The sequence below is a fragment of the Sitophilus oryzae genome, unplaced genomic scaffold, assembly GCF_002938485.1.
Source record: "Sitophilus oryzae breed Bouriz unplaced genomic scaffold, Soryzae_2.0 scaffold_690_pilon_pilon, whole genome shotgun sequence".
NCBI lineage: Eukaryota > Metazoa > Arthropoda > Insecta > Coleoptera > Curculionidae > Sitophilus > Sitophilus oryzae.
In genome coordinates, this window is record NW_022147296.1 from 2,988,072 (window position 1) to 3,001,910 (window position 13,839).

The following is a 13,839-nucleotide window of genomic DNA, read 5'->3' on the forward strand; positions in this document are numbered from 1 at the left end:
GGTTCATGAACCAGAAAGCAAGGGATGGTTTTTCTAAGTTCAAAGTACCTAAAGTAGATAAAAAATTGAGATTTTTAATGAAAATAATACCAAATTATTAACTAATCAGTCATGAAAATATTAACATGAACACAAGTAAAGAAAAAAAGTATAGGTAACTTAAATTTCACATGAAATAACATAAACCAACTTAACTGAATTTGAGACCAAAACCCCTAAAATATTAAATAAAAATTGCAAGTATGTATTAAAACATAACATAAAATTATATAAGAATTCTTGCCACTTAACTGCTGATACAGAAATTTAATTCTACGCTGTGTTTGTCATAATGTGGATCAACCTGCTCTCACTACCGGTTTCGGAGCCCTACTCCATCATCAGGTGAGCTTGGGCAGATCCACAATATGACAACCACAGCGCAGAGTAGTTAATTCCGATCAATATCAGCAGTTAAGTGGCAAGAATTCTTATATAATTTTATTATATACCTATACTGCAAGAAATTTGTTTTCTATTTTATAATTTGGCTTTCCTGAAAAAAAGCCTTTTACCATCCTTTTACTATCGATAGTTGCTCCTCGGTGGTACGAAAGTACTACCATTGCACGCAGGCCGCTATCTCCCGTTCGGGACTTAATATCTAACCGATACTTCCGACAAGTCGGAATTAACTACTCTGCGCTGTGGTTGTCATTTTGTGGATCTGCCCAAGCTCACCTGATGATGGAGTAGGGCTCCGAAACCGGTAGTGACAGCAGGTTGATCCACATTATGACAAACACAGCGTAGCAGTTAAGTGGCAATAATTCTTATATAATTTTATTATATACCTATACTGCAAGAAATTTGTTTCCTATTTTAAAACATAACATAATAAATATTATAGGAACTTTAAAAGAGAAAAGAAGTAAGAACAATAAGAAATAACATCATTACTTATTTAGAAGAGTTTGATTTCGACCGCTAACAGGATTAACGATGCTCGGTTCTGTGATAGCTAAAAAGATCTGAACCTTAATTGGTAGTATTAATTAGAGTTTCCAGAACCATACTAAAATATTTTCTAACTAAACTAACTACACTAAACTATTTTTACTAAAATATTTTCGTTCAACGACTGTGGAGTTATTAGCAAGCAAGTAAGTACTTCCCAAAAGTAAAATCGATAAAAAATTGAGTTTCAAATGAAAATAATATCAAATTATTAAGTCATGAGAACGTAAACATGGACACAAGCGAAAAAAAAAAGAAAACACATAAGTAGCTTAAATTACATCAAACAACATCAACCAACCTCGAAACCAACTTAACTAAATTGAAAAAAAAAACTAAGTAATAAAATAACATATTCAAAATTTTAATAATTGCTAATAAACATTATAGAAACTTCAAAATAACGTCAGAAGTAAGAACAGTAAGAGATAGCATCACTACTTATTTAGAAGAGTTTGATTTCGATCGCTAGAAAGTACCGGGATTTTTTTTTCCAGTCCCGTTTCTTTGAGGTGTCAAAAGAATAGGCTCTTTCACAAAAAATAAAATACCCAATTTAAGGACAAAATCTGAAATAGAAGACTATTTTCAGTATATTTATCCAAAAAAAATAGTTCCGCGACATTGAATAATTTTTTTATAGGCCCACAAAATTGCTTTAATTTGAAATAATTTTAAAGCGCCAATTGATGACGTATGAAAAATACACTCAATCACATTGCAGAACCGTGCTCGTGCGCCAGCCAACAACTGGCAACATTGCGATTTGATTTGACCAGCACCACCTCAACTCAAGGCCAATCAACATGATATGGGCAAGGCAAATATGGCGGCGAAGGCAGCGCATTATTAAATTGTTTACCTTTAACCTGAAAAGCCGGTAGTGGTTTCTCGTTCCGATTGCATACCAGAAATAATTAATTATCTCCAGTTTGTGTGCTTCTGCAACATATTTGTTTAGTTCTTAGTGTTCAGTGTATGGTGTGATCAGGAAATTGTGATAAAATAACAGTGTAATAAAAATCCAAACCAGACATTCCACATAGAGAACTTCAAACTTTTGTGCTTGTCGTACTCCTCTATTATTAATTATTTTAAGTTAAGAACTAGAAATATTTATCAAGATCTTACACCTAAATGAGTAAAAAGCCTTCGCCGCCAGTCTGCTTAGTACTTTATAATGGTTACTTACAATAATCAAAAGATAGATATTTAAGTGTAGGTATTAACATTTTATTGTAGTATGCCTTTTACATGCTCTGTTCCAAATTGTAACGGGAATTATAGGGGGGGTCCCAAGGTTTCTGCTTTTATATTCCCCAAAAATGACGAGCTTCGTAAAAAATGGTTGACAGCTATTAAAAGAGATAATTTCACTCCTACTAGTAGTTTTCGGGTAAGAAGTGCATTAAATATGCCTCAAAAAGGCCATGTTACCTTAGTGAGGATATAGTTATGGCTAATGCTTACACTTACCTCACTATAAGTAAAATATTGAAAGAAGAATCAAGCTTTTTACATCAAAAAGATCACAGAAAGATATTGACAACATTGACATTTGAAAATATAAATGGCCTGGATGTAAGTCTTTTTTAGGTCACAATTGCCCCTCACATACGTCAGAATTTATTATTAAATCCATCTTGTTCAGAATATAAAATATATTTTATTGAAGAACTATGCAAAAAACGGAATGACGTCTTTACCACAAAGACAATACCCTATGTAAAGAGAAAGAGTAAAGAAAACTAAGCTAAGCGTAAGTTTTACTTACGAACCGTCAAAAAGGTATTTAGTTTTTTTTTCTATATAAAATCTTGAAACACATATTATATTTTTAATTTATCCTCACCTATTATAGCTTAAATTTATTTCCATTTGTGTAATGCTGCAAAACATAGAAAAAATATTCCATATTTTTTGACCCAAGCCAGTGTAGTTTATAATTCGAAGAGCATTTACCAAGGCTTTTACTAAGTCAAGTAACTTCCTATACTGTCCATAATAGTATATATTTATCAAACGTTCAGTAAATTCTAAACTATGGTAGGTAAGTGTTTGCAATTGAATATTTAGTTTATATTGCTATTTTCTCTCATATATTTCTGGTTATTTCTTTTTCCGATGATTTTTAACACACTATATATGCTACTTCAAGTTTGAATATTTCAACACTACTTATTTTCTGAGAAAGCAGACCCTTTTATAAAAAGTAACTAACTGATGTTTTCATAAAAGTAATAATACAAAAAATTCCATACTTATGTGGAGAACTTTAGACTCCCTGTAAATTAAAAAATTAGTGAAATATTACGTAATCTAACCCGACATTTGTGTGAAAAATGTCTATTTGGAAACAAAGCAGGTTTTAAAATACCCGCCAAATAAAGCACTTCTATCTCCGCCATATTGGAAAAGGTTGAATGGTCTTGTGTGGAGGTGGTGATGGGTCAGCATGGTGGCCCGGCCACGGCCGTGTTGCCGCTTTTCAACATGCCAGGTTTGACGTATTAAAAATAAAGTGCGGATTTTTATTCTGGGCTTTTTTGTTTTTATTTATTTTCTTAAGAACGACTTCAAATTTTTCGAAAGTGAGATAGCAGAAAATTCTAGAATTAATTGTTTTATTCAATTATGCTAATTCCAAAATATAGTGAAAGAGCCCATTCCCGGTACTGTCGGTACCGGGATTTCCCGATTCTGAACTCTAATCTCTTATAGAAGAGGATGTTTCCCTTTAAAAGCGTCCAATCTGACCTACCCTGTACTGTACAGGGTGGCTCGAATTCGACGTTCATCATTGAGATTTCGGAAACCGTAAGAGATACAGGATCGGTTAAATAGAGGCAAAGTTGCGCAATTTGATGCTCAATAAAATGCCGTATTGCATTTTGAAAAATTCCGAATACTTCCAAATATATTCGAAAAAAACCGGAATTTTCAATTTTGCTTTCTGTTGTTTCCTGGCTTTATTTGTTAAGACAATTTAAACTGAAAAACCCATTTTCATGGCCACTTTTTCTGCTCTATAACTCTGTGTGATTAAAGATTGACTCTGACGTTTCGGCTTCTGGCCTTCATCTTAATTTTAAAAATAAATTTAATTTTTTTAAATACGGACCTGATTTTTTTTCAATTTAATTAAATCCTTTCATCACTCTTAAAACACTATATATAGTCAGTTTGATATTTGTCGACGTTTCGTACAGAAAATTCCATCACCAGAATATTTTATGCAAAAAAAAATAAATAAAATGCAATACGGCATTTTATTGTGCATCAAATTGCGCATCTTTGCCTCCATTTAACCGATCCTGTATCTCTTACGGTTTCCGAAATCCCAATCATGAGCGTCGAATTCGAGCCACCCTGTACACACAGAACTGGAACCAATATGCATTAGTAATTATGTCTTTGTCCCGGTGTTCCGGTTATGAAAATTATATTTCTATTCAGCTCTATAAACAAATAAAAAAACAACTATGATCAAAATATCAATTTAATATCCAGCCTTTCCAGAATGACGTCAACACCGCGTGCGGAAATAAAGAATGTCGTTCGGTGTTCGTGAAAATAACAGGAATTATTATTTAGCCTAGAAATTAACACGGAAACCTACATTATGTCGCCGTTACTGCACTTGATTACAAGTTAAAATGGTTTAACCACCGCCCGATTCCCTTGGCTATTAAAGCCGCGTTCGCATCGAGCGTCTTCCGCCTCTGGAGCGAGGATTAGACGCCAGCTAGCTAAAGAGAGAGATTGGATTGTGGATAAGAAATTAAATGAAAAAAGTTTCCTGTAACAACCTACATTAAGTGGCAAAGTGGGTCATAAACATTAAAGCTGACCATTGAGCTGATTATTGTCGTTCATCGATAATTTCCATGTATTGTTAACTGCTACAGTGCCATTAAATAATACATCGTTAGTTGATAATTAATGTATTGTATTAAAGGAATACAGATCGAAAGGTTTGTACAGGGTGGACCATTTTGGTTGTTTCTATAGGGTATCTAGGAAACCGTGAGAAATATTCAAATTTTGATACTGCAGTCTCCCGTTCTTTTTTTGAAAAAAAAAACACAATGGCGCAAACGGATTGTGGCTATCTTGATCGGTTTCGAAGCCACAGGGGATTCTCAAATTTTGTACTTTTTGAAATGTTCGATAGTTTTTTTTATTTCAACAACTACGCAAAAATGAATTAAACATTCTAAAGGCACTTTTCTCAGTAGAATGCAGTGGCATAGTCAGACTTTTTTCGAAAAAAATATTTTTTTAGATATTAACTATACTTATGTTTTTTTTAAATACAACCCTCTGTATATTTTTAAATTTTCTGATTCAGTTTGATATGGGCTTCTCGAAAATATATAACACTATATATTTATTTTCACTATTAACTTTTAAATTCCAATTTATTTAAAGATATGGACTTTCCTCTTGGCAGGTCATGCCGTGTATTAGAGGAAACAAGCGAATATCTACTTTCAAATTAATTGAGAGTGATTATTCTTTAGTCTTATATATTATTTTTTTAAATTCATCAAATTAATCCATGTAGGAACAATACGAAGCAAATAAAAAATAAGTGTGACAGAAACAAAAGAACATATTTTAATACAAACTCAACAGGTTACTTCAATCAGGCTTCTCAGTTAATATAAAAAATAAAACACACAGACTACATTAAATGTTCAAACTGCTGCCCATTATTATCTAGACGGAGTTGGCACCGTCTCTGCACACCGCCGCTAACAGCATTTGGAATGTGTATGTTGGTTACACTTTGAAAATCCACAACAAAACTATCTTGTAACTCTTCTAATGTTCTATTTGCATTTCGATAAATTTCGTTTTTCAGAAAGCCCCAGAGAAAGAAGTCCAAGGGAGTGATATCAGGTGACCTAAGTGGCTAGGATTAAACTATTTTCTGACCTTTTAAAAATGGCTGGGTTTGGTTGCTCGCGCTTAAAATACGGCTCAAAATATAAATCAGTTGCCATTTGCTTATGTTTGTTAGACTCAATATAACATTCTAACATATTATGTTTCTCAAAATTTTCAAATTTACTCATTTTTTTATTATTTAAAATACACACACTTCAATCTGCTGAAATGAAATGTCACGCATCCATCAAAGGTATGTACAGTACGTCTGTCCGTTCTGTAGCTACGGGGTATCCGTGAGAAGGGAAACGATAATTCTCTCGATGTTTTACGTAAAAAATTAGACGACGCGTCCCATCAATAAAAATTCAACAAATTTGTAAGTAGCCAATAAAATGAATGGGCGGAGCGATTTGCGTTGACGTACTCGTCAATTCGACGTATAAAATATATTGTTGTTTATTTAAATGTTTTTTGTCCGCATTCCTTTCATAGACACAGATCCAGCAGACGTACTGTATGTCGTATACTCGGCGCGGCCTACTATCCTAACTGGATAGATTAAGAAAAATTTGAAATGTTGAGGTTAATAGTGAAAATAAATATACAGTGTTATATATTTTCGAGAAGCCAATGCCAAGCTGAATCAGAAAATTAAAAAATATACAGGGGGTTCTATTTTAAAAAAAACAGAAGTATAGTTAATATCTAAATAATATTTTTTTTGAAAAAAGTCTGACTACGCCACTGCATCCTACACAGAAAAGTGCTTTTAGAATGTATAATTCACTTTTGCGTAGTTGCTGAAATAAACAAACTATCGAACATCTTCAAAAAGTACAAAATTTGAGAATTCCCCTGTAGCTTCGAAACCGATCAAGATAGCCACGATCCGTTTGCGGCATTGCGATTTTTTCTAAAAAAGGACCCGAACCGATACTGCAGTATCAAAATTTGAATATTTCTAACGGTTTCCTAGATACCCTATAGAAACAACCAAAATGGTCTACCCTGTACATGGAACAAATTTGAAAAAAAAATAATATGTTGTTCACTAATGATGATTTACAAATCAAAAATCAAAGATTAAAACATTTCTTTGTTTGTATGTCAAAGCATTACTGAAAAACTAATGAACGGATTTTAATGCTGTTTTTACTGTTTGAAAGCTGAATATGGTGACCATGATATAGGCTATAAATATAATTATTTATTTGGCTAAATTCATAGAGAGTTAATAAAAAATCTAGTTAATACTAAATCCATAGTTAACTTAAAAAATATTAGAAACTTTTTTTTATGAAATAAATGGATTGGTATTGACGTCATCTGCTTTTTTTCTGTCATCGTGTATTTGTATATATGTATTTTATTTATATGTTTGTAAAATCGTTCTATTTGTTACAGAGTGAAAACAACGTAAAGGATGTCTAGGAGCAAGACTAAGTTTATTCGTTTTTGTAACTGATCCCATTAATGAGGTAAGTTAGTTAAAAACGTATTAAGGTTGATTTTCACTATACCTTCCGTTTCCATTCCATATCCATTCCATATTCGTTCCGTATTTTTTATTGTATTGACGCTATACGTAAGCTTCCGTTCCGTATCAGTTCCATACGTTTTATTGTACAATTTATACCGGGTGTTGCATCGTCGAGCGGGGCATAGGAAATCCCATGTAAATTTTAATGGGGTCAATTATTGGCTTCCCTAATTATTTTAGAGAATAATTCTATTGAGGTTTATTGAAGAGCACTAAAACCCACATTCAAAAGAATAACTTTAGATATTTTTGATTAGCCCGTTTACGAGTTATCGCCGATTTCTTTTTAAATATTTCTCCTTTCTTATGGCCCTGTATTTACTTATGAGCACCAGTCAAGGTAAAAGATAACTGTCAAATGAAGTTGTCATTTCAGAAATTTGTCTATTTAGTGCTTTATTATTATTATTAAAAACTCATACCTACATCGAAAATATTAGCCATGAATTACACTACCGAAGAAAAAGTATTGATGATTAAATGGTTTTATCAAGGAAATAGTTATCAAAAGGTGTCGGACATGTTTGCTGCTCTGTATCCGAATAGACCGATACTTGGAAAATCTACAATCGTAAGGAATATCCAGAGATTTGAGACCAAAGGTACCATAATAAATAACTGCAGATGTGAAGCAAGGCAGGAACAAAGAGAAGATGCAAGAAATGATACCGACTTGGAAGTTTTATTGTGCGTGGAAGAGAACGATGGAAAGATCAGCACAAGGAAACTTGAGGATGAAATAGGAACAGATCACACTACAGCGTTTCGAATTTTGAAACGACATAAATACTATTCTTTCAACTATGAAAAGCACCAAGAGCTACGAGATAGGGACGAAATACGGCGGCAGGCGTTTTGTTTAGATATGATGGAAAGAGCAAACACGGACAGGGAATTTTTAAAAAACATGTGTTTCACTGACGAATGCACGTTTACCTTAAATAATGAACCCAATGTTCACAATTATCGATATTGGAACAAAGAAAACCAACACAGGTTTGTCGAAACAAGGACGCAATATCCACAGAAAGTAAATGTTTGGGCAGGGATATTCGGACACAATATTATCGGGCCATTATTTCTTACGCGAAATTTAAATGCAGAATATTATTTGAAACTACTCGAAAATCATATTTTACCTACTTTACATGATGCCGCTAGGAAAAATCAGGAAGTTTGGTACCAAATGGATGGCTGCCCGGCACATAGTACCCTGGCTGTTCGGGAATATTTAGACAACAGTTTTAACGGAAACGTTATTGGCCTAAATCATACAGTAAATTGGCCAGCAAGGTCTCCTGATATTTCGCCATATGATTTCTTTCTCTGGAGCCATTTAAAAAACAAGATATACGAGGATAAAAAATACCCAAATCTAGACGAGTTAAAAAATGCTATTTCTGCCGAATGAAATAGAATTTCAGTTTACCAACTAGCGAATGTAAGAAGAGAATTTTATGATCGCCTGGGTTATTGTCTAGCAGCCGATGGAGGAATATTTGAACAACTTCTTAAATCCTAAAGTTCTAACAAATTAATAGTACCTAAATTAATAAGTTATTGAATATTGTAATAATACTATAATTAACCTTGTAATTGATTACTTTATTTTACTTTAATTCATATTAATTTGTATTTATAAATACATCTTTAAGATTTGCGATGTAGGAATGAGTTTTCAATAATAATAAAGCACTAAATAGGTAAATTTCTGAAATGACAACTGCATTTGACAGTTATCTTTTACCTTGACTGGTGCTCATAAGTAAATACAGGGCCATAAGAAAGGAGAAATATTTAAAAAGATATCGGCGATAACTCGTAAACGAGCTAATCAAAAATATCTAAAGTTATTCTTTTGAATGTGGGTTTTAGTGCTCTTCAATAAACCTAAATAGAATTATTCTCTAAAATAATTAGGGAAGCCAATAATTGACCCCATTAAAATTTACATGGGATTTCCTATGTCCCGTCCGACGATGCGACACCCGGTATAATTACGAAAGTTTTATTTTAAAAATTTGTATCTTTTGAAAAAGCTAATAGATATAATTAAGACGTGAAAGAATAAATAAATAACAGCAAAATATTAACAGAGCTGGTAGAAATGTAAAAACTTGAGAAAGCTGTTTCCGATACGCTTCAGTCCGTCAGCCAAAAAATGTATGGAAGTAAGGGATATGGAACGGAAGGGAAACGGAACGGATAGTATGCATTGTCCTATTTATTTATAGATGACATAATATTTTATGTAAACGGAAGGGACCTGATATGGAAGGTATAGTGAGAATCAACCTTTAGTGTCTAATTAATTTTGACAAAATACCTACACCTACAACATGCTACTAGTATTTTTAATTCCAAAAATATTGTAGTACATTCTATATTACCATGGTATCACGATCGCTAAATATGAACTATGATAAATGTCATCAATGTCATTTCGAATATAAATTATATTGAAAATGTTATTGATAGTCATTTCCAGGCCAATTTTTCTGCCGTTTTCATCATACTACGTATGGGTTAATATATACAGGGTGGTTCGAACTGTATTCCGGAAACTTCGGCAGCATATTCTGCAGATAAAAATAAGTAAAAAAGTTCGTATAAATGTATATCCTAAAATGCTTAGTTTCAGAGATACAGGGTGTAGAAGTTTAATTTTTATTTCGGTTTTTTCCAAATAATTTCTGAAGTAAAGTCAATATTTGGATGAAAATTGGTGTCTGGGAGTTTTTTATCATGAGAAATTTGATTTTGATGTCAATATGACTCCTACTAGTAGAGGGCGCCACCTACATATTTTTTAACTGGTTTGAAGAGTAATAACTTTTTGTCCGTACCTGTATAAAACTACTGAGTAAAAAAATATACATGTACGATGCTTTTTACGTAAAAAAGGTCTCTTGGTAAAAATCGCTACGGGTAATGGTTTTCGAGATATTTGGAATCAAAATTATCAATACCTGTCATCACTGACAAATTGAACATGTTAACTAAATAGTTATTAGACTGAGATCATAAATCTGAAATGTTTTTGTACCAAAAATTTGTTTTATCATCATTTTTTTTTGCAGAAAAAATATGATTAATTTAAAAAAAAAAAAATTCCAAATTTATTTATTTCAGTGAAATAACTATCTAACTCAACGTGTTTATTTTTCGTTAATAATGGCATGTATTGACCATTTCCATTCTAAATATCTTGAGATCGGTTGCTCGTAGCGATTTTTACAAAGAGACATTTTTTGCGTAAAAAGTCACAAGAATGTATATTTTTTTCCCCGATAGTATTATACAGGTAAAAAGTTATTACGCTTCAAAACAGTTAAAACACATGTAGGTGGCGCCCTCTACTAGTAGGAGTCATATTGACATCAAAATCAAATTTCTCATGTCAAAAAACACCCATACACCAATTTTCATGTAAATATTGACGTTACTTCAGAAATTATTTGGAAAAAATCGAAATAAAAATGAAATTTCTACACCCTGTATCTCCGAAACTAAGCATTTTAGGACATACATTTATACGAACTTTTTTACGTATTTTTATCTGAAGAATATGCTGCCGATGTTTCCGGAATACAATTCGGACCACCCTGTATACAGGGTGAGTCTTAAATAAGTGCATATATTTTTAGGGCTGATAGATCTCGATAAAAGAAACATATTTTCTCTCTGCCATTTTTCAGATAAGTCCAAAATAACCTAGTTATTTAAGTTTGAAAATTAAAAAAAAATGATTTTTTTGAAAAAAATTTTGAGAGACACCGGATTTTTCTGTATTTGCATCCCTTTTTTTGCCGCAACCATAGAGTAAAGCCGTAACTATGGTAATATCAGAGAGTAAAAACAGGCAGTTCTAAAAAGTTTTCGAAAAATATACAGGAAAATTTTAAAATAAAATGCACGATTTTCATCATCTTTTTTAGCCAAAAAACCTCATAGACGTGTTCCTGGGGTCGAAATGTACCCCTGAAAATATTTGCACTTATTTAAGATTCAACCTGTATAGTTAAATATTTTATACTCCGTAACTAAAACTATAATTAAAAAAACACTTTGTAGAAACAAATCACGACGAAGAATTTTCTCTTTTACACTAAATTCTTCCATATATAATAAAAGTTCCATACTTAAAACGGAACATTTTTATTCATCATTAAAATTTACGTAGGATATCCTACGTTCAGGTCGACGATTCAACGTGAAACACACGGTATAAGTCAAAATAATACATTGAAATAGTTATTTTTAAATATTTAAATGACATATATTTTACAGAGGATTATAGTAAAGCGTAAATATGAATTATAAAGCTGTTAACTTGAAATATTATGGATTTAAAGTAACAACTAAAGCGAGTGAAATTGGGGAAATTTTGGCAAGTTCGTCCCACTTTATTATTTACAATTTTAAGTAGTTCTGGCACATTGTTGTATAGATATTATTTGTTCGGCTGCTATAACTGTGGGTGCATACTGTTAATGAGGCTTCAAATATATTGTGTTATGTTTTCCAATTCTTCTTCAAAGACCAAGCGAATATTCATAATTTCCGCAATCTTCAACAAAATCAATGAGCTTATTCAACAAACACAATCCTCGACACTAAGAACCATATTCAGTCGTATACAGCAATAATCACCAGAGCCACCTCGTCATTATGAAGAATATCATCAAAAAGTAAAGATAACTGAAAAAATTTCAAATAAAACAAAAATATCTATTTATTGATATTATTATTTACTAGTTCCTAGAATAAAAAAATTGGAAATTTTGTTTCAGTGCAATTCTAAAGTATGGTCTAGGATGTATTTCAGGAAAATATTTTAACTTTTATAGGGTGGCTCAAAAAAGTGTGACTGGATTGGAATGACTGTCTTTAAATGGAACACCCTGTATATTATTGCATTTTTGGCTTCTTTTCAGATCACTTTACATAATCCTAAGATATGAGTAAGTAAATATATTTCGATAGGTTCAGAGATAATAAATAAATAAAACATATACATTTTTCACCCTTTCTTAAAAAAAATATTAAAAATACAAGAACTGTCCTGAAATCAAAACTATATTAAATATTTACTTTAGATTGTTTGTACTTACTTTGCTGTAAATATAGTAGTCGTAAATCATACAGGATGTTCAAAATTTGACGCCAAATTTTCTTAAATATAAAATAATTTTTCTTCGTTTTTTTTTAAATGGAACAATTTATATATTATTTTTTTCAATGGACGGAGAATTAAAAAATGAACATTTTTTGTATTTATAGTATTTCAAAAATTTTAACAGTCTTGCAGATATTCGCGGTTTTATATTTTATATGGCATTTTTCATAGTAAATTTTTATCAAAGCCAGCGAATGATTTTTCTCTGGTATTTTACCGTTATGCCATATGTAATAATACTGCGTGTATCTGCAAAACCATTAAAAAGTTTGAAATACTTTAAATACAAAAAAAAAGATTTTTTTAATTCTCCATCTAATAAAAAAATAATATACAGGGTGATCCACTTAAAAAAAAACAAAGAAATATTAGTTTATATTTTAGAAAGTTTGGCGTAGAATTTTGAACATTCTGTATGATTTAAGATTACGATAATAAGTATAGACCATCTAAATTAAATATCTACTATAGTTTTGATTTCAGTATTTGTAATAATTTTTTTAATGAAGGTTGAAAAATATATATATTTTTTTATTTATTAATAGATTTGAAACTATCGAAATATATTATTTATTCATATCTTAGGATTATGTAAAGGTGATCTGAAAGGAAGCTAAAAATTCAATAATATACAGGGTGTCCCATTTATAAAATCATCCCGTTCCACTCACACTTTTTTGAGCAACCCTATAGAAGTTAAAATATTTTCCTGAAATACATCCTCGTACATACTTTAGGTTTACACTTAAACAAAATTTCCAAGTTTTTTATTCTAGGAGCTACAGATGCCCGACGCACTATTGCCGGACCCTGTATATGATTTTAAATTCAATTTGGAACAATCTATACTGTCCGAAATTTAGTTGGGACTATAGATACGGGAAACTCATCACTGAAAAGTTTTTAAAAGAAATAAATACAATTCTTAGAGTGACAAGGACTCGTGCTGGGAACAGTTTATTTTGGCCAAAAGTCTCCCAGACATAGAAAAAAGGCGTTATTGAACTAGGGCTGCCAAATAAATTACCAACACGGGCAAAATTGCCTCAACTTTCCCACTTTTTTTTTTAGATCGGGTGTTAAATAATTTTTAATTGAAAAATGATTTTTCTTTGTCGGGAGGGCTTTGTCTGTGTACTTTGTACTTTAAAACAGTATTGTTCTCTGTAATCGAAACTCTTATTGCGGGTCTTGCTTTCTTTTACTTAGTAATGTACGGCGGCCTTCA

At 31.7% G+C, this 13,839-nt stretch overlaps 1 protein-coding gene across 1 annotated transcript in view; it reads left to right on the forward strand.

The window, feature by feature from the left end:
- Nucleotides 1–13,839, forward strand: part of LOC115888229 (FMRFamide receptor) — a 336,884-nt gene that overhangs the window by 68,933 nt on the left and 254,112 nt on the right. Inside the window, exon 2 of the mRNA XM_030907887.1 lies at nucleotides 7,297–7,370. The gene's annotated coding sequence lies outside the window, so the exon portion shown is untranslated. The remainder of the gene's footprint in view (nucleotides 1–7,296; nucleotides 7,371–13,839) is intronic.